Raw genomic sequence first — 20,697 nt, forward strand, 5'->3', positions numbered from 1 at the left:
CTGTGGGGGTGTTTGTCTTCTGAGAGAACTCTCCCCATGAAATCTCCCACAATGCCTGTCACTGGTACCTAAAATTCCACCATTAGAGATTCACTCTTTTGGTTCTGGAGGCATTTTAATCCCTAGGGGTCCTATTAAAATGCAAAATCTCTGAGAAGAATAACAGCATTGAAAGCTATTATTAACTGACAGCAAGGAGGCCCTGGGGAATTGGACACAGGATAGAGCCTGAGGAACAACTCCAGGAAATCGGGACGCGAGCAAAGGAAGGTAGGATGGCAGCAAAAAATAAACTCTATCTACTTCGCCATTTTGTAGGGGCAAGGCAGCCCCACTTCTGATATTCTGTACACTAAGGAAATTCCATTCAAGGTGAGATGATGGACACAATGCGAGCAATTTATTTTCGGTTGTGCTAAAGGAGAAAATCAACAGTGACACATAATAGTATTTATGCAGAACTCTGACTTCAGTGCAGCATGTTTAATCAGCATGTTGCCCCTGGACTTTCTCCTCCAGTGCCTTGAAGTAGTCACTTGGGCTTGTCAAGGGTTGTGTCTAAATCATATGATTATAAGCTCATGTTCTTCTATTCCCTCACCCTCTTTAGAGAGAGCGATATGGAACTTTCCTTTTTCTGCTTGCTTTTAAAATTGTACATTTCACATACATTGGGAATGTTTCTGTAGAAAACGTGGAAGTGACTTAAACTAATAAGGTGTCTCCAGAAGAGAAGAACTAGGAGTCTACAGAAGCTGACTTTGTGGATTTCAGAAAATCTGCCTGTATCTGATAAGGCGCTGATTGGCAGCAGCAGAAGTTGGTCCCAGAGTCATCTCTCTCCCTTGCAGAGATGCTTCCTACCTTGAAAAGTTGTATGGACACTAAAAGCTTTAAAAATGCAAAGAAAAGATTGAATTTCTGTTGTTATTGTGTGGTGGTGATACATGTATATCTGCATATATGCATATGTACGTGTGTGTATTGAAAAATGAAAATGCACAATGGGAAAAATTGCACCTTGAATTTCCCCAGAAAGATAATGTAAAGCATTTAAAGGTGTTATGATTTTAGGGAGAAAAGAACAGGTTGAGGCAATAAGTTTCCACACTTTTCTTATGTACCTGAAACAAGAAGTTCCGGAGGTATTTTGGTGTTTTATTATCATTGCCATTGTTGTCATTTTTATGGTATATAGACAGAACGATTTAACCCAAACCTAGATCCACCTCAAAGAATGTCAAAGTCCAAGGCTTCTCAGTGAAGGCTGCCCAGGGTCAAGTCACAGAATCAGGATTACAAATTACTTCTGGCCAGAAGGAGAGAATTATGGTGCAGAAAATAAATTCCTGGGGAAACAAAGTAAGTAGGCCTTTAGAAAATTGCAGATTTGAGAAGAGAGAATGGATGTACTTTTTTAAATCCTGCTTCACCTGGTGTCTTCATTGTACGTGAATAACTGTGTAACTGTACTTCATTAAGGATCAGTTGATGGTTATACTATTTTAACGAAGAGCTATACTTTTGTAGAGAAAGCTTAATCAAGATTATCTTTAATCTGTCACTCATTTCAGTTATCTGAACCTGATTCAGTATCTGTATCTCCACTTGCCTGCATTACACCATAACTGGCCTTCATGAAACAGGATGTGCTCCATTTCCAATGCTCCAGAAGCACAAAACTCAAAACTCAGATGTATCTGAGAAAAATCCAGCAAAATTCTAGCCAATATAAAGATTTGGAAGACTGCACACTACAAGAAAAAACAGAAAATGAATATCCTTCAAACCACAGGTCAATAGTTTCATCTACATGCATCTGCAAAACAGCAGCTCATTTTCCCCCTGAACAGCATTTAGTGGCTTTATTTCATGCTCTACTCTTCCCAGGGTAAGGAAGGAGAAGCAAAGACCCAGGAATCTCCTTAAGTTGGCTTCCATAGCCACTTCTGAAAGAAGTAAATAAGGAATGCAGTGTCTGGGGATTGTCAATATTTTGATCACAGATATGAAGGTGCATGAGAATGCACATGCGTATTGGGTGTGTTTTATGATTTTAAAGTCAGTATCACTGGTTGCTGATAACAGTCACAACCATTCCTACAGTCAACAAATATTGATTACCTATTAGGTGCTAAGGAATGTGCTAGATATTAGTAAGAAGACAAAAATGAAAGGGAATTTCTGCCATTTAGCCTAGGTGAGGAAATAATTCCATAAAAATAATTACTGGGGCCAGGTGCGGTGGCTCACATCTGTAATTCCAGCACTTTGGGAGGCTGAGGTGGGTGGATCAGGAGTTTGAGACCAGCCTTGTCAATATGGTAAAACCCCATCTCTACTGAAAATACAAAAATTAGCCAGACTTGGTGGCACACGCCTGTAATCCCAGTTACTTGGGAGGCTGAGGCAGGAGAATCACTTGAACCTGGGAGGCAGAGGTTGCAGTGAGCTGAGATCAAGCCACTGCACTCCAGCCTGGGTGACAAAGCGAGACTCCATCACAAAAAAATAATAACAATAATAATAATAATAATAATAATAATTACTGGCCGGGCATGGTGGCTTACACTTATAATCTCAGTACTCTGGGATACCCACGCAGGAGAATCACCTGAGGCCAGGAATTTGAGACCTGCCTGGGCAACATAGCAAATCCTCATCTCTACAAAAATTCTTTTAAAAAATTAGCTAGGTGTGGCCAGGAGCGGTGGCTCATGCCTATAATCCCAGCATTTTGGGAGGCCAATGCGGGCAGATCACCTGAGGTCAGGAGTTTGAAACCAGCCTGGCTGATATGGTGAAACCCCATCTCTACTAAAAATACAAAATTTCCTGGGCATGGTGGCAGGTGCCTGTACTCCCAGCTACTTGGGAGGCTGAGGCAGGAGAATCACTTGAATCCAGGAGGTGGAGGCTGCAGTGAGCTGGAATTGCACCACTGCACTCCAGCCTAGGCAACAGAGTGAGACTCTGTCTCAAAAAAAAAAAAAAAAAAAAAAAAAAAAACAAATTAGCTGGGTGTGATGGTGGTTTGTGCCGATACTCCCAGCTACTTAGGAGGCTGGAGCAGGAGGACTGCTGAAGCCCAGGAGTTCAAGGCTACAGTGACTGTGATCACATCACTGCATTCCAGCCTAGGAAACAGAGCAAGAGACTGTCTCTTAAAAATAATAAAAATTTAAAATAATTACAGGACAAGGTATTAAGTGTTATAGTAGATGTATGATGGAGTGCAATTTATAAGTTTTGAAAGCTGTCACTATCAAAATTATGACTATACATTGTGGTTAATCTTTTCAATAATATATGAGTAATTACCATTTAATGAAGAGTCACAACGTGACAAGCATGCACATAGTATCTCTCCTACTCTTTGCAGCTCCCCACAAGATAAGTACTACAGTAGAGGTGAGGAAACTGAGGCTCAGGGGTGAGCTGATTTTTCATAATCACACAGCTATTGGTTACCAGAGTCTGGTGGGGTGGGGTGAAATAGGAAAATGTTGGTCAAAAGGGACAATGTTTCCATTAGATCAGAGGAATACATTTTTTGGGGTCTACTGCACGGCATGGTGACTATAGTTAATCATAATGTGTTGTATATTTCAAAATGCTAATAGAGTAGATTTTAAATGCTCTCATCATAAAAAACAGATAAGTATATGAGGTGATAGATATGTTAATTAGTTTGATTTCGTTATTCCGTAACGTTTAAATACTTGAATAAATACATATAACAAAACATCACAGTGTGCACTGTAAATATACAGGCATACCTCACTTTATTGTACTTCACAAGATACTGTGTTTTTTTACAAATTGAAGGCTTGTGGTAACCCTGCAACAAGCAAATCCACCAGCACCATTTTTTTTAAAACATGTGCTTATTTTGTGTCTCTGTTTCAGCATTTTTTGACAGCAAAGTATTTTTAAATGAAGGCATGCACATTGTTTTATAAGACATGATGCTATTGTACACTTAATAGACTATAGTGTAAATATAACTTTTACAATGCGTTGGGAAGCCAAAAACGTGTGCAACGTGCTTTATTATGATGTTCTTTTTATTGTGGTGATCTGGAACCAACCCTGAAATATCTCCAAGATATGCCTATATACAACTAATACTTGTCAATTAAAAATTAAACAAATTAGATTAAAAATCACATAGCTGTGAAGGAGCTGATATTTAAACCCAAGTCAGCCTGACAATGGCCATGAGCTTAACTACCAGGCCACGCTAGTACCAAATCCTAAAACTGAAAATTGCGCCCACTGTCTGTAGCACAAACTTTTTAACCTATTTGAAATGGACACATTAGATCCCCAAAGAGATGCCTCTGGTACCTCAAAAAGGAAACAATCTTAAGCAACTAAAATAAAAAGTCAGCAAACTTCAGCAAAGTATCCCACTGGAGAGCCATGTGCAGGGAAATATTTTGAGGTCATATAGGAGACAGTAATCTTTGTTTGGGGGCCAAAACACACTTCCCTAGTGAGGCTGCAGGATAGACATAAATAATCCAGCCCGGAGAAAGGTCACCTCTAAGGCTACAGCCGGGGTTAGCAGTGACAGCTTGAAAACCAATTGCTCTGAAAATCTGCAGCAAGTCTGGCCAAGTACCACAGGGAGAGTGGTGCTGAAAGCAGATAAGACTTAACTCCTCTGCAGGAGGCGCCAACCTTGAACCTTATTGTTGCCCAGTAAATTTCATTAGGCATCACATACTACTCCCTGCAGCAAGGGAAACCGTGGAGCCGGCAAGCGCGCTCCTGGAGGGACAGGAAACACAGGCCATGGGGCACACAGAGAGGTCGCAAGACCACGGGGCAGCAGGCAGGAATCAATAGCACCGAGCAAAGTCCAGGGGGATCAGTGACCCCTAGACTTTGTGGCAGCTTAGCAAACTTGATTAACAGTGCACGTGGGATTTGCCCAGGGCTGTGCAGGCAGTCACAGACACCAACTTTTAGAGAAGCAGAAGCATAACAGAGCTGTAGAAGTAATCGTTTCTGAGCCAGGAAGCTGGGCAAAGTCAAACCATTTGGTCACCTACGTATGATGTGAGGGGCCCGGGAAAGCATTCTTCGTGATTCCCCAAGATCTGAAATGACCACTATCTATTCTCTGTGTTAGATTGTTCTTCTGCTCTCTGTTAATCTATCTTTATCTGTTTTATTATGAGAAATTTCAAACATATACAAAATTGGAGAGCCTAGTATAGTAAACCTCCATGTACATATCACCCAGCTTCAACATGTATTAACTAACAGCCAAACTTGGTCATCTCAACCTCCACCTATCCTTTCCCTCCCCTGTCCCATGCACACTGTACTGGATAGGTATGAGACAAATCATAGCTATAGTAGAATTAAATTTGTAATACTTCTGTTTGAATCTATAAAAGGATTTCTTTTTAAAACATGCCATATTATTATCACAGCAAAACTAATTGGACAATGGGCTCATTGGTACACTGGGTTTGACTGAGGGAAAGAGTCTCTGAGCTTGAGGCTATGACAATTGAAATTTCTAAAACTGAAAAGTAAAGAAAAAAAAATACTGAAAAGAAGAGAATAGAATATTCTAGAGTTGTGTCACAACCACAAAAGGTGTAGCATGCCCACAATGGGAATACTACCATGCAGGGAAGAAAGACAGAAACAGAAAGAAAATATTCAAATCTTTAATGATTGAGAATGTCTCTAAATTAATGTCATGCACCACACCACAGACCCAGGAAATTCAGAGACTACCAAGTAGGATAAATCCCCTTAAAAACTACACATAGGCATATTATATTCAAATTTCATAAAATCAAAGATATAGAAAAAAATCTTGAAAAAAGGAAAAAGAAAGTCTTACCTCTGAAGGAAAAAAGATAAGAATTGTATCAATCTCTCCCAAGATAAAAGCAAACAAGAAGAGAGTGGAGAAAAAAGAAGAAGAGAGTAGAGTGAAATATTTAAAGTGTTGAGAGAAAAAAAAAAAAACTATCAATTGAGAATTCTGTACTCTGTGAAATTATCCTTGAAAAGTGAAGGGAGAAATAATTCCTCAAACAAATAAAAATTGAGAGAATTTGTTGGCAGTAGACCTGCCTTGCAAGGCAACATTAAAATAAGTCCTCCATCTCTTCATCCCTCTCCTCTCTCCAACCTCTAATGGCAACCACTAATCTTTTTACTTTAAAGTAAAATTTTATTTTACTATAAAAAATAAATATTTATTACAAATAGGCAGAGCATAGAAACTACAAAAAGAGCAAATTGAATTCAAACTAAGCAGAAGAAAAGACATAATAAAAATTAGAGCAGAAATCAATGAACTTGAAAATAGGAAATCAATAGGAAAAGTCAACAAAACCAGGAGATGATTCTTTGAAGAAACTGATAAAATTGATAAGCCTCCACCCAGGCTAACTAAAAAAAAAGAGAAAATACAAATTACTAGGATCAGAAATGAATGATAGAGGATCACTACAGATCCCATGAACATGAAAAGAGTAATAAAAGAATACTATGAGCAATTCTATGCCCACAAATTTGATAACCTAGATGAAATGGACCAATTCCTTGAAAGACAAAATTGTCAAAACTCATATAAGAAGAAACAAACAATTTAAATAGGCCTGTACCTGTTAAAGAAATTAAATCAATGATAACTAATCTTACAAAACAGAAAGCACTAGGTTCAAATGGGTTCATTGGTGAGTTCAACCAAACACAGAAGGAAAAAATGTATACCCATATTCCACAATCTCTTCCAGAAGAAACAAAGAAAATAATTCCTAACTCATTCTATGAGATCAGCATTAGCCTATGTTAAAACCAGTCAAAGACATTACAAGAAAAGACATTACATTACACAGACCAATATCTCCCATTAACGTAGAGACAAAAGTCCTTAAAGCAATGATAACAAATCAAATCCAACAAGGTAGAAAGGTAATTTTACACCACGACCAAGTGGAATTTATCTCAGTTATGCAAGGTTGATTCAACAATCAAAAATCAATTAATGTAATCCATTGCATCAATAGGCTAAAGAACAGAAGTCACGTGATGATATTAATAGATGCAGAAAAAGCATTTGACGAGATCCAACGCAAACTCATGATAGAAACTCTCAGCAAACTAGGAATAGAGGGGAACTCCCCCTTTGTAGACAAATAATATCTACAAAATACGTACAGCTGACATCATATTTAATGGTAAGAAACTCGAAGTTTTTCCAGGAAGAACAGGAACAAGAGGAGAATGTCCCCTCTCATTACTCTTTTCAAAATCTGACTGGAAGTCCTAGCTAATGCAATAAGACAAGAAAAGTAAATAAAAGTTATATACATTGAGATAGAAGAAATAAAACTGTGTTTGCAGATGACATGATTTTCTATGTAGAAACTCTGAAAGAATTGACAAAGAAGCTTTGAAACTAAGAGTAATTATAGCCAGGTTGCAGGATACAAAGTTAAAATACAAAAGTCAATTACTTTTCTATATACCAGCAATGAACGAGTGAAACTTGAAATTACAAATGCATTACCATTTCATTAGCACCTCTCAAAATGAAATACTTAGGTATAAATCTCACAAAATATGTATAATATCTATGTGAGGAAAACTATTAAACCCTGATGAAATATATTAAATATGAACTAAATAAATGGAGAGACATTTCATGTTCACAAATTAGAAGACTCACTACTATCAAATTGTCAGTTCTTTCCAACTTGAGCTATAGATTGAACACAATCCCAGTCAAAGCTTTGTAAGTTATTTTGTGGATACTTGCAAAATGATTTTAAGGTCTTTATGGAGCGACAAGAGACCCAGAATAGCCATCTCAATATTGATGGAGAAGAACAAAGTTGGAAAATTGGCAGCATCCAACTTCAACAATTACCGTAAAGCTACAGTAATCAAGATAGTTTGGTATTGGCAAAAGAGTAGATAAATAGATCAATGAAACAAAATAGAGGGCCCAAAAATAGATCCATATAGTCAGCTGGTCTTTGACAAGCAAAGGTAATGCAAAAGAGCAAAAATCATCTTTTTGATAAATGGTGCTTTAACAATGGAACAGTCTTATGCAAAATAAACAAATCTAGACACAGACTTAACAGCCCTCACAAACATTAACTCAAAATGTAATATAAACCTAAATGTAAAATACGAAACTATGAAACTCCTAGAAGACAACAAAGGAGAAAATCTGGGTGACCTTGGGTATGGTGATGTATTTTCACATACAGTAGCAGTCCCATCTAAATTGATAGATACTTGAGTTGTTTCCAATATTTTGCTACTGCAAATGATGTTTCAGTGAGTAGCCTTATGAATATATTTTCTTTCTTTCCTTTTAAAATTTTTCTTGGATTGTTATTGTCATCATTTCTGGGATACAAATAGCCCTCAGAAAATGCAATCTCTATTAAAATACCAATGACATTCTTCACAGAAATAGAAAGAATAATCCTAAAATTCATACGGAACCACAAAAAACCAGAATAACTAAAGCCATCCTGAGCAAAAATAACAGAACAGGAAAAATCACATTACCTGACTTCAAATTATACCACAGAGTTATTGTAACCCAAACAGCAAGGTCCTGGCATAAAAACAGACACATAGACCAATGGAACAGAATAAAGAATTCAGAAATAAATCCATACATCTACAGTGAATGCACTTTTGACAAAAATACCAAGAACATACATTGGGGTAACAACAGTCTCTTCAATAAATGATGCTGGAAAAACTCAATATCTATATGCAGAAGAATGAAACTGAACCCCTATCTCTCACCTTATTCAAAAATCAAATAAAAATAAATTAAACACTTAAATCTATGACCTCAAACTATGAAACTACTACAAGAAAACTTTGGGGAAACTCTCCAGGACATTGGTCTAGGCAAAGATTTCTTGACTAATAACTCAAAAGCACAGGTCACCAAAGCAAACATGGACAAATGAGATTACATAAAGTTAAAAAGTTTCTGCATAGCAAAGGAAACAATCAACAAAGTGAAGAGACAACCCACAGAATGGGAGAGCATATTTGCAAACTATCCATTTTACAAAAACATTAATAACCAGAATGTATAAGGAGCTCAAACAATTCAACAGGCAAAATAATCCCATTAAAAATGGGCCAAACATCTGAATAGACATTTCTCAAAAGAAGACATACAAATGGCAAATAGGCATATGCAAAGTTGCTCAACATCATTGATCAGCAGAGAAATGCAAATCAAAACTACAATGAGATATCATCTTACCCCAGTTAAAATGGCTTTTATCCAAAAATAGGCAATAGCAAATGCTGTCAAGGGTGTAGAGAAAAGGGAACCTTCATACACTGTTGGTGGGAATGTAAATTACTACAGCCACTAAGGAGAACAGTTTGGTAGTTCCCCTAAAAATTAAAAATAGAGCTACCATAAGATCCAGCAATCCCACTGATAGGTATATACCCAAAAGAAATTAGTATATTGACGAGATATATGCATGTCCATGTTTACTGCAGAACTCTCCACAGTAGCCAAGATTTGGAAGCAGCCTAAGTGTCCATCAGCAGAAGAATAGATAAAGAAAATGTGGTACATAATGACAATGGAGTACTATAAAAAAAGAATAAAAAGCCATAGAAAAAATGAGATCCTGTCATTTGCAACAATACTGATGGAACTGGAGGACATTACGTTAAGTTAAATAAGCCAAACACAGAAAGTCAAACTCCACAAGTTCTCCCCAATTCGTGGGAGCTAAAAATTAAAACAATTAAATTCATGGAGATAGAAAGTAGAATGATGGTTACCAGGGGCTACGAAGGGTAGTGGAGTGGCAGAGGGAGTGAGGATGGTTAATGGGGACAAAAATATAGTTAGATGGAATTAGTAAGATCTAGTATTTGATAACACAACAGGATGCTTACAATCAACAATAATTTACTGTACATTTTAAAATAACCAAAAGAATATGGACGTGGTGATGTGCACTTGTAGGCCCAGCTACTCAGGAGACTGAGGCAGGGGGATTGCTTGAGCCTAGGATTTGGAGGCAACAGTGAGCTATGATTGCACCATTGCACTCCAGCCTGGGCGACAGAGTGAGACCCTATCTCAGAAAACATAAACAAAAACAGCTTTTAAGTGAGCAATATGACCAAGCAACTTTTATTCTTGAGGAGGAATAACCGAATTCCTGACCAAGGTCTACCAGATACTGAGTGCCAGGCTGGCTTCGGATCCTTTGTATTCTGTCATGAGAACGCTTGTTTATCTTCCAAGACTGACCTGAGCATGAGGTGAGGTTTCTCCCTGATTTCCACTAATTTATAGACACTTGAAACCATAGCTTTTTCTAGCATGGCTGGGTTTAAATTCTATTGCCTATTTCTGCTATGTTGTTGTCATGGCAACCTTCCCATTATAAACCTGGGCACTCAGGGAAGGGGTTGCTTACATCTGGAGGGAGAAGCCTATTAAACTAGATAAGTGAGGAATGACTCTGGCCTGGGCAGAGTGGTGGGGGAAGAAAAGGGGCGGCTAAGGGGCTGGAGGCAGGGAACAGCTGTGAGTATCCTCCCACAGAGAGATGGACGTTTTTAGACTTCCTCTCTTCAGAAAGTCCATTTCTCAGCACTGTCAATGCTCTCCACCACTCGTCCCATATAACCAACTGCCACAGCTCACCCTTGAACCTCCACAAATACCCCTTCCCTTTCCACTACAGTCATTTCTCTTTAGTCCCTCAGAAACCCTCTGCTTCAGCCAAACCTATGTTTGGCCCCCAAACGTTGCTTGCCTCTTGCTACAGCCAAGTTTTGGTCCACATTCGACCCAAGTGACTTTCACAGCTTCTCTCTGCCCTTCACTTTCTAAACATAGAGAATAATTCACCCTCTTCAGGAAGCCCAATTCACCTAATCACAACACACCATTGTCCCTCATTGGGGACTATGATGGCAACCGCCACATAAAAGTGTGTTATTTACAGACACCCCATACCCCTTTGTCCTCTTAGGCAGGACCAGAAACTGTGCACAAATCCGAGCTTCCGAGATGTCAGTATGCCTGTCCCTATGTGTGAAAATATATCCACCTTCTGGGTATCTTTTGCAATATATTCAAGGACAAATACCACTTTTCAACTAGCCATGACTTTAGAATGCCCACTTCAGGACTTCTCTCCACTGGCTGCCACGCTCTTCCCCAAGGCTTACAGGGCTGTCTCCTTGTCATTCAGGATGATGTTCAAAGAGCATCCCCTTATAAAAGTTTTCTCTTGCTTTCCAGTTTAAAGAAACCTCCTAGTCATTCTAACCGACATCACCCTGTTTTATTTTTATGATAACACCCAGGATTTCTTAGGTACTATTGCATTATTTCTCTCTCTCTTTTTTTTTTTTTTTTTTTTTTTTTTTTCTTTTTTATTTATTAATTTTTTTTTTTTTTTTTTTTTTGAGATGGAGTCTTGCTCTGTCTCCCAGGCTGGAGTGCATTGGTGCTATCTTGGCTCACTGCAACCTTTGCCTCCCAGGTTCAAGCAATTCTTCTGTCTCAGCCTCCTGAGTAACTGGGACTACAGGTGCACACCACCACACCTGGTTGATTTTGTATTTTTAGTAGAGGCAGCGTTTCACCATATTGGTCAGGCTGGTCTCAAACTCTTGACCTCAGGCGACTCACCCACTTAGGCCTCCCAAAGTGCTGGGATTACAGGCATGAGCCACCGCACCTAGTCCATTCTTTCTTTATTATCTCCGTTTCTGCATTGGAATGCAAGACTCATAAGAGAAAGCAGCTTATCTGTCCTGCTTACAACTTGTCCCTGGAATAATGTCTGGTATATATTACATAATCAATAAGTATCTATTGGTAAATCAGTAAGGTCACATTCTAAGAATGCAGGTGTGATTATTCTTTATATATTCCACTCCTCATTTACAAATAAAAGAACTACCTGGTAGCATGGAAAGTTTTCTAATTTGCTTTTGGAAGGTTCTGCTCCTTTGTCATTGCTGTAGTGATGCCAGGGCAGCAGCATCCTCAGAGCTCTTGACCCAGGCTTTCTTCCATGCACCCTTCGAAACCACCCCCTTGTATAGATAGTAGCTAATTGATGTACCTCATTGCAAAAGGCAGTGAACTTCAAAATGTTTAATAGCTTTGTGAGTTTTACTGGGGAATAAATGGATATTTACAGGCTATCACAGAGCATTTTCTAATTTAGTCTCCTCGGTGATCATATGAAGTAGAAATAGCATATTCCTGAATGATGGAAAATGGAACCCTCAAGAGGTCTAAATGCTTGGATCAGGCCCAGTATGGTGACTCACACCTGGAATCCCAGCACTTTGGGAGATTGAGGTGGGAGGATCGCTTGAGGTCAGGAGCTCAAGACTAACCTGGGCAATTAGTGAGACTCTGTATGGAAAAAAAAACAATTTTAAAAAATATTTGGCCAGGCGCAGTGGCTCATGCCTGTAATCCCAGCACTTTGGGAGGCCGAGGAGGGTGGATCACCTGAGGTCAGGAATTCAAAACCCGCCTGACCAACATGGTGAAACCCCATCTATACTAAAAATACAAACATTAGCCAGACGTGGTGGCGGGCACCTGTAATCCCAGCTACTCGGAGGCTGAGGCAGGAGAATTGCTTAAACCCAGGAGACAGAGGTTGCAGTGAGCTGAGATCACACCATTGCATTCCAGCCTAGGCAACGAAAGTGAAACAACTTCTAAAAAAAAAAAAAAGGCAGTATTTAAAATTAGCCAGGCGTTTGGCATGCACCTGTAGTCTTAGTTACTTGGAGGCTGAGACAAGAGGATCACTTGAGCCCAAGAGTTTGAGGCTGCAATGAGCTATAATCATGCCACTGCACACTCCAGTCTATGCAACAGAGTAAGCTCTGTCAAACAAACAAAAAATGTTCAGGTCATATGAGTAGTAAGTGGTCAGAGCTGCATTCAAACCTGGGTCTTTTAATTTCATATTAACCATACATCCTTTCTCATCTCCTAACACCAGTTTCTAAGAGGCAATGTCGTCTCGCGAAAACAGGCCTAGACCAGAAGCAGGAAAATCTCTCCTCGTTCAAAGCTCAGCTTGCCATTTGCCGGCCATGCTACCCTCAGCAGCTTCTCCTCCTATAAAGTTGGGATGACAAAAAAATTTTCCTCCCTGCCAATCTCCTCTGGTGACTGGGATGAGCACACAAGATGATGTACATCAAGACATGACACTCCCAGCAAACGATACCATCCCAGCGGATCCTTGTGGACTGGCTGCCACGTGACGGCTTTTGCTTCACGTTTACTCCCGAATCTGCTAAAGCAAGGGAGGAGTCACAGGTGAGAAATGCAATGAGGTCATGAGTTTGTTAGCTGAGGGTGGTGGTGAGAGAAGAAACCTCTTCTGGAAGAATAAAAATGTAAATAGCAACTAACGCTCAGGGCTTGTTGCCATTTGAAGTGAATATTAGCTTGCATTGTCTTGGCAAGTTCCGAGAGAGACATTTCGCCTTGAGCAAAGGAGTTAAAGGTGGCATGCTTCAGCTAGCACATTTCAGCAGATTTAACACAACAAACCCAGAGGAAACCAACCAGCCCCAAAGGGGACTGAGCGCACAGCTCTGCATCCCCGTGACTGACGGTTCATACTCACTGTGGTAAACTGCTGGAGGAGACTCAGGGAATCCGTCCCTTCTCCGGCTGAGGATTCGGATCTGACAGGTCCAATGAACCAGGATCACCCTTTCCTCCTCCCTGATCAAGCTTTTCAGAGAAACTATGAGAGAAAAAAAATCCCTAGAATAATTTTTCACAGACTCCATCTCAAAATTGTAACTAAACTAAAACAAAAGCCAATCATAAAAAAGCTAAACATTTTTTTCATTTTGGTTGAATTAGAAGGATTTGTGTTATGACCTAGATAAGAGGCTCTTCTATATTTTTTCTTTTGACTTAAGACACTATTCAAATGAGACTTTTAATATCCTATCCTAAGAAGCCTTGGACACATCTATAATTTATATTATGATTTTTGAGAGGTTTCACCTGGAGGGAGTGTGGAAACCATCAGTGCTCTGTCGAGCTCTCCGTGAAAATGCTTTCCATTACTAATAGATAGAACCTCTTTTTCTTATTATTTATACAAGACTTTCTTTGATTTCCTGCTTGTGACACTTTGGAATGAAAAACTGGTGACTGCATTAATTAAAAACGAAGATGAGATGGCTTATTTTTTTTCTCTCCAGAAAATCCTAGCCTGAGTCCCTGCAAGCAGACCTCAATGTGATTCTGCAGCCTGCAGGGCCAAACGTAGAGGTTTCTGTCATTTGATCTGATACAAGCTTAAGTACTGATTACAACCATTTTTGTTGGGTGTGTGTGTGTGTGTGAAAGACAGAGTATCATTCTATTGCCCAATCCGGAGTGCAGTGGTACCATAAAAGCTCACTGCAGCCTTGAACTTCCGGGCTCAGGCGATTCTCCCACCTCCCATAGCTGGGACTACAGGCTATGCCAGGATCCCAGGCTATTTTCTTTTTAACATTTTTGTAAGCCGGGCGTGGTAGCTCACATCTGTAATCCCAGCACTTTGGGAGGCCGAGGCGGGCGGATCAAAAGGTCAAGAGATTGAGGCCATCCTGGCCAACATGGTAAAACCCCGTCTCTACTAAAAATACAAAAAATTAGCTGGGTATGGTGGCGGGTGCCTGTAGTCCCAGCTACTTGGGATGCTGGGGCAGGAGAATCGCTCGAACCCGGGAGGAGGAGATTGCAGTGAGCCACTGCACTCCAGCCTAGTGACAGAGTGAGTCTCCGTCTCAAAAAAAAAAAAAATTATAGAAATGTGGGCAACTATGTTGCCCACACTGGTCTCAAACTCCTGGCCCCGAGCGTTACTCCCACCTTGGTGTGCTGAAGCACTGGGGTTATAGGCAGGAGCCACTGGGCCTGGCAGAACCATTATTAATTAGAGAGTAAGATGACGCCGAGAAACAGAGGCAGGCGAAGGTGGCAGTTTGATAAGTCATCTCAAAATTCAAAGAGGAAAGGAAAATTTGTCTGCCTCCTTGACCTCCTATTTCCTTTCGCTCTTCTCCCCTCCCCTACCCCTAGTCAAAATGCATGATCAGACCTGAGAAAAAAGAGAGACTTAGAAGAGAACAGGGTGAGGGCTTCTGCAGCAGCAAAGTGACCAAGGAATAGTCTGTGCTCCAGTTTTCACTACGCGAAGGAATAGCCCAGGTGTTTGGGGGACAGCAGCAACTGGATGCAAATCCTGAAACCAGGAGGTCCTGACCAGGGTCAGTGGCTCATGCCTATAATCCCAACATTTTGGGAGGCCAAGGAAAGAAGATCACTTGAGGCCAGGTGTTTGAGAACAGCCTGAGCAACATAGCAAGACCCTCTCTCTACAAAAAGTAGAAAAATTTGCTGGGCATGGTGGCATGCTCTGTAGTCCCAGGTATTCGGGAGGCTGAGGTGGGAGGACAGCTCTAGCCCAGGAGTTCAATGCTGCCATTAACCATGATGGCGTCACTGAACTCTAGCCTGAGCAACAGAGCAAGACTCTATCTCTACTTAAATAAATAAATTAAATTAAATAAAGAAGTCCCATCTCCCTCAGAAAACCACCCACCAGTAAATGATAATACCCACACACAGGAGATGAACAGGAGCTTTCAGCTGTTCAGCTGTATCATCCCACACAAATTCTCCTTCATTCAGTTCGTTCAGTAGGAGACTTTTGCAGTTGCGAGGATAAGGAAATGGTCAGCTTGTGCAAGAATCCCCTGTATGAGAAAGAAAAGACACAATACTAAAATTTGAATTTTCCATCTGAGTCAGATCTCTTTCTTACCTCTCTGACACATTTAACTGAGTAACTGTCATGAAGCAAAAAAAAAAAAAAGAAAGAAAGAAAAGAAAAGAAATACTAGACTTGATCTCTATTGTTAAAGAGCCTCCTGATCTGTCAGGGCGTCATCTGGCTGTGAGTTACAGCTGTAATATCTCAGTGCAATGGCTGGGATGTTATGTAAGGGCAATGAGTTTGTGCCTGCATTCTAGGGATAATCAGCTCTCACCTGCTCTCTAGAATGCCCAGCCCAGAGGCGGTCAGCAGTACTTAATCAGAAAGGGCCGCACACTGGGTGAAGTGCATTGGTTCTGTGTCCCCAGTGAAATCTCATCTCGAATTATAATCCACATGTGTTGGGGGAGGGGCCTGGTGGGAGGTGATTGAATCATGGGGGCTGATATCCCCCTTGCTGTTCTTGTGATAGTGAGTGAGTTCTCAGGAGACCTGGTTGTTTGAAAGTGTGTGGCACTTTCCCCTTCACTCTCTCTCCTGCTCCGCCATGGTAAGATGTGCTTGCTTCCCCATGCCTCCCGCCATTATTGTAAGTTTCCTGAGGCCTCCTAGTCATGCTTCTTATTAAACCTACAGAACTGTGAGTCAATTAAACCTCTTTTCTTCATAAATTACCCAGTCTCGGGTAGTTCTGTATAGCAGTGTGAAAACAGACTAATACACTGGGGCAACAAATATAAGTTCATCTGTTATAAGCTATCGTTATCACCATCAAAAATTCACATTTTGCAAGTCAATAGGGCAGTTCCTTAAAAATTTTAAATTAAATTACCACATGACCCAGCCATCCCACTTCTGGATATTTACCCAAATGAATTGAAAACAGTGTCACAAAGAGATATTCAAACACCCGTGTTCATAGCAGCTGTATATGTAATAAGCCAAAACATAGAGCAACTCAAGTGTCCATCAAAGGATGAGTGGACAAACAAAAGGTGGTATATACAAGTGATGGAATTCAGCATTAAAAAGGTAGAAAATTATAACACCTGCCACAATAGGAATGAACTTTGAGGACATTATCCCAAGTGAAATGGGACAATCACAAAAGGACAAGTATTGTCTGATTCCACTTAATGAAGTAGTGAAAGTCATCAACTTCATAGACAGAAAGTAGGATGATGATTGCCAGGTGTTCAGGGGAGAGGGAATGGGGAGTTATTGTTTAATGGGAACAGAGTTTTCATTTTGCAAGATGAAAAGAGTTCTGAAGATAGATGGTAGTGATGGTTGCACCACAATGTGAATGTATTCAATGCTATTAAACCATACACTTACAACAATTAAGATGGTACATTTTCCAGCTTGGTCAACATGGCGAAACCCCATCTCTACTAAAAATACAAACTTTAGCTGGGCATGGTGGTGTGGGCCTGTAGCCTCAGTTACTCGGGAGGATGAGGCACAGGGATCGCTTGAACCCAGGAGGTGGAGGCTGCAGTGAGCCGAGATGGTACCACTGCACTCCAGCCTGGATGACAACATAAGACTCTGTCAAAAAAAAAAAAGATAGTAAATTGTATGTTCCATGTATTTAACCTCAATTTTTAAAATTTTTAAAAAGCCCCATAGCAAGGGTATGAAGGAATAGCCATCCCTCACCACCTCCAACATCTTAGGTGGCTCTTGACTAAAATTAAGCTACACACCATACAGAGAGGCAGATTCAATGTGAAGCCGATGACATTTCAAAGCCTCTCCCTAATATGGACCTCTTCTCGGGCTCTGCACTTAATTTTCTAGTCATAGTTTTCTGGTTTTGGTCTTTACAAGGGCCTCTAAATTAAATGTATTCAAGCCAAACAGTCCCTAGCTAGACCCCTGACTTGAGAATGACTAAAAGCTTATGCTCCCTTCAAAACAGGTCACCTGGAAGAAGCCATTCGGTTGTTCTCAGTGTGTTTCCTTCCCACCTCTTCTCTCTTCCTTCTCTGCACCCCAGGGTCTATTTTTCCCTTCCCAACACGTGAGAGGACAAGTGGGGAAATGCAACCTCATTCCAGGCAAGAACCTCTGCACCATGTTGCTAGACAAGATGTCCCCTCCAGGATGAGACAGGAGGTGAACAGAAGGCCCTGCAGAGGAAGAACCCTGGAGAGGAGCGCTGGGTTCTCCAGACGAGAGAGAAGATGAAATCTGCCAGCACAAGACAGGGAGTGCAACCGAAGGAGTCAAAGGAGAAAGCCGTCTTGTGGCATGGAAACCCGCGTCCCCAGTGATGACCAGCATAGGCCCCTTGCCCCAGCTCAGAGAGGGGAGCTTGGGCGCCTTGTGAGGCAATGAGGGATGTAGGGAGAACCTGACCATGGTGAACACAGATTCAACTTATAAAGTGTTTCCCTAGGTGTCAGACATGGCATTGCCAGTTTACATGTAGATGAAAATAGTAAAGAATACTTCAAAGCAGCATCCCTTGGTGTAATAAAGAAATCAACCCAAATGCCCATCAATCAATGAGTGGATAAAAAAAAAAACTGTAGATAAAAAAACTGGCCTGTAGTCCCAGCTACTCAGGAGGTTGAGGTGGGAGGATCACTTGAGCCCAGGAGTTCAAGGATGCAGTGAGCTGTGATCATACCACTGCATGCCAGTCTGGGTGACAGAGCAAGAGCTTATTGAAGAAAAAAAAAGAGAGAGAGAGGGAGAGCAAGAAGAAAGAGAAAGAAAGAGAGAAAGAGAGAGAGGGAAGAAAAGAAAGAAGAAAGAAAGAAAGAGGGAGAGAGGGAGGAATGGAGGGAAGGAGGGAGGGAGGAAGAAAGGAAGGAAGGAAGGAAGGAAGGAAGGAAGGAAGGAAGGAAGGAAGGAAGGAAAGAAATGAAATGAAATGAAAGGACTAGCAGAAATCCAGGCTTTGTAAGCAGGTCTGAGTTCAAACTCCCCTCCTGTTGCTTACTAGCTGTGGTATCTGGAGAAAGTGGTCAAAATTTTAGAGCTTCAGTTTATCTTCCACAAACGGAGGAAATAGTTATTATTTTTAGGATTGTTTTATGTCTTAAGTGGGAATAATCCATATGATGTGTCTGCCCGTAGCAGCTACATGGTACCAGTCATTACTACTAATATTCCAATAGTCTAGAATGTTCTGCTTCTGGAAGCAGCACCAGCAGAAACTGATCAGGGTAAGGAAGGTCATGGTAGCAGAAAAGAGCATTTTACTCTCCACAGTTGAGTCATTCAATCTTTCCATTAGGCATTATTTCATCATATCACAAGCCCAGAACCTTTTTACGGGGCTAGGAAAACTCTATTAAGTATTTTTAGGTAAAAAGCAGACTTGTGTTCTTCTAATATTAGATTGCCATAATCAGTCTCTGGAACCAAATGTGTGTCTTTTCCCACCAGGCAGCTTCATTTCAGCTTTTGCAGGCTAGGCCTACCCAAGGCTCCTGGCCATCCTCACTTACAACCCTGGTCTCTGGTGGGTGTCGATTTTATGCTAGAAATTCTTCATACACTACCCCTTTCCCATCTTCTGTGTGGGCTTGGCCACCTGGGATTCCACAAACAGTTGTCTGGGCCTAGGTTATGACCAGGAAACAACACACCAGACAGAAGAGTAAAGGCGACTTCTCACCTCCCTGCCAGCCCAGGAAGGTGGAGACAAGTCCCACCAAGAGTCCCCCAGCCCTAAGGCCAGTCTACCTTATCCCACCCCCATGTTCTCCTGGAGGTAGAAAATGAAAGCATGGACTGTGGGTGACAGGTCTGGGTTCAAGCCCTAGGTGCTCCGTTAAAACTATTTAAAGTTATGTGATTTTCACCGAACAGTATAAGCTCTCTGATACCCATTTACCTCGTTGTAAAATGAAAAAAATAAAAATAAAAAAAGAAAAACCGATACATATGCCATTGGGTTCCAGCGAGGATTAAAAAATCTGTAATATGCTTGATAAATACTAGGTACCTAGAAAACATGGTATCCATGGTAGCATTTATTATAAAGAGTGTTCCATACTCTTCCACAAGGGATGCCTGACTTTTCAGTTCCTTCTAATGCGGTTTTCACACCAAGCAAAGCATCACAATGCAGATGTGTGAGGCACTGCCAGGGAAAAGATGGGGCCAGCCAAGGAGCCACGTACCATGAGCACCGCATGAGAGAACTGGCATGGGAGTGGGAGTGCAGGAAGGATGACAAGAAGAGCAGATGGCGCCTTTTGTCTGGGGTTGGTTACAGTCACTGTCACCACATCCAATCCTGCTGGAACAGCACAGACTGAAATACCAAGTATTTCCATTTCAGCTTGACAAGCAATAGTTGCACAACTAGCAAAACTGGCTTCGTAATGTGGCCTGTGGAGAAAGAACTGCTCTCTCTTTTTCTGCTCTGTAAAAATGTGTTGTGTGTTATTTACCAACTCCAGGCAGCACAACCAGCATTGCTGAGCTCTGACAGTCCCTGTCAAGGCTGCCTGTTCTATGGCAGCATCATCTTATTCTTTTTCTCCCTTTTGTGCCCAAACTCGCATTTCAAACTCAAGGTAAAAGCCTAACAGCCTATATTCTACCAGAGGCAGCCGCAGTAATGGGAATCCGCCTTGCTCACTTTTAATATTTTCTCAAGTTCAAGGCAACACTCTTTTTTTCTGGCTACTTCTCTGAAATAATTTGAAAATTGATTTCTTTTCCTTTTGCCTTTCCCAGGGTCAGCCTTTTCCCAGCATCCGTGCATATTGAAGAGGATAGGGATGTTCCTGGCTTGTCCTCTCTTGCCTTTGTGATTTCTTTCTGCTTGGGCCACAGAGAGCTTTGCAGGAGAGCAAAGATGGAATCATTTTCTCTCCTTTTTTTTTCAACTTCACCC

This window comes from Piliocolobus tephrosceles, chromosome 9, assembly GCF_002776525.5.
Source record: "Piliocolobus tephrosceles isolate RC106 chromosome 9, ASM277652v3, whole genome shotgun sequence".
Classification (NCBI taxonomy): Eukaryota; Metazoa; Chordata; class Mammalia; order Primates; family Cercopithecidae; genus Piliocolobus; species Piliocolobus tephrosceles.